Below are 1,930 nucleotides of genomic sequence, written 5' to 3' on the forward strand. Positions count from 1 at the left end.
GGTCTCAGGCTGGTTTGCAAGTACAACACTTTATGGCTTAATTGTTGAATGGGGCCTAACATGGCCTTAAAAGAAAAGAATGTAATCCATGAATGCTGGATTATTTTTCTCCATGCCCCTTCAAATTTATTTATTTGATTTGTATGCCGCCCATCTCCCTATAACCAGTGGTTCTTAACCTTTCCAATGCCATGACCCCTTAATACAGTTCCTCATGTTGTGGTGACCCCCAACCATAAGTCTAGCGCCAATTCTCTCAACAGAGCTTTAAGATGATTGGCAGGAAGGCCAGAGGGACACCCCCACTGTAAACACCTGATTGGTCAGATTGTAAAAATATCTTCCAAGGCACCAGAATAGAAGCTCTGGTTACTAGCGCCATGGGAAATTTGCCTTTTCTCATAGTCTTAGGCCACCCCTGTGAAATGGCCGTTCAACCCCCAAAAGGGTCCCAACTCCCAGGTTGAGAACCACTGCCCTAGGGATTCTAGGTGGCTTCCTAGGGATCCTAGGCAAATAACTGCAGAAAATGATGAAAGGGTGACTTTATTCCACATATTCATCAATCCTACATTTTATTATCAAAGTAAAAGGCAGTGTTTGGTCGCAACTTCTCACAGCCATGAACATACATTCCATACCTGACATCATGCATGTGAATGTAAGGGGTTTTTCCCCCATTGAAAATGAATGATTACAATAGCATTCTACTACACTCATTGTTACATTAAATGTCAACTTTCTATGCTTCCAACTGCAAGAAAGTATATAAACGCAAACATATTTCTTTTCCTTAAGGACATCCTTCCCCCCCTGCTTCTTTCATTACTCTCTTATCCTTATAACTAACATTCTAGCTATATGCAGGTAACAATTGCATGATCACTTCTGGATTTGCAAGAATTTAATTTAGCGTACATAAACTATAAGTTTCAAGTTACAGCCAGACACTATTGCATCTGGTTTATTATTTCCCTGTTCCAATTTTCCCCAGGTTACTGAAAATTTGCTGTAATGATGTTTGCTTTTTGACAACGAAAAGTTTAGCTTCTTTCCTTGCTGAATTTTCACTCAGCTCCAAGTAAACAGTAGTTATCATGAATTTCTTAGCCAAAAATGTCCGTTGACAGGAAGAAAGCATCTTCTTCTTTGCATATCTAACTTGAACTTTGCATATGCTGAGTTAACAACTTTGCATATGCTGAGTTACCATGAATGATTACAAGCAAGGCTACAACATGGCCATGACATTTCAGACAGTAGAGATTAAGAGGTCAGTAGATGTGCTAAATGAACTCTGGCTAAAGGCACAGTTCTCGAAAATGCTGGCATGGAATATTATGAGAAGGAAATTTAAAAATATTTTCCCTCGAAACAGAAAAAACTTCTCCTTTAATTCCTGCTTATAAACTTATCTCTCTGGAAGAATTCTTCACAAAACATTGTTTGTCTTTCTGTGCATGTCTTCTTCTAACTTTGATGATCGGCTATTGTACTGGAAAAGTAGCAGACAGATAATTTATTAAACAGTTAATTAAATGATTAGCCCTACAATCCTATCTGGGCAAGTTACATATCCCGTAGAACAAAAGAACGTAGCAAAACTTTTGTTAATCAGAAAAACCTTAATAAAAGAAGCATTTGTCTATTTATGCACCTTATTCAGTCAGTAAAAACAGTTGCATTTTGAAACTGGGTTCTCTGACCAAGGACCTCAGTGGATAACAGTGGGAAAGGATATGTAAATTAATTGTCTACTTGGGGAGCATCATTATTTGTTGTTCCACCTCAGGCAGCAAAATGGATTAGGTCTTCTTTTATTAGGCAACCTAAATATAACCCAACAAAGCAGCAACTCATTTATTCTCTCATTTGATATTCTCTTTGATCATAATGTTCAGAAATCTTTTCTGCCCTGGGAAGTCATAAA

Source organism: Erythrolamprus reginae, chromosome 1 (genome assembly GCF_031021105.1).
Source record: "Erythrolamprus reginae isolate rEryReg1 chromosome 1, rEryReg1.hap1, whole genome shotgun sequence".
Classification (NCBI taxonomy): domain Eukaryota; kingdom Metazoa; phylum Chordata; class Lepidosauria; order Squamata; family Dipsadidae; genus Erythrolamprus; species Erythrolamprus reginae.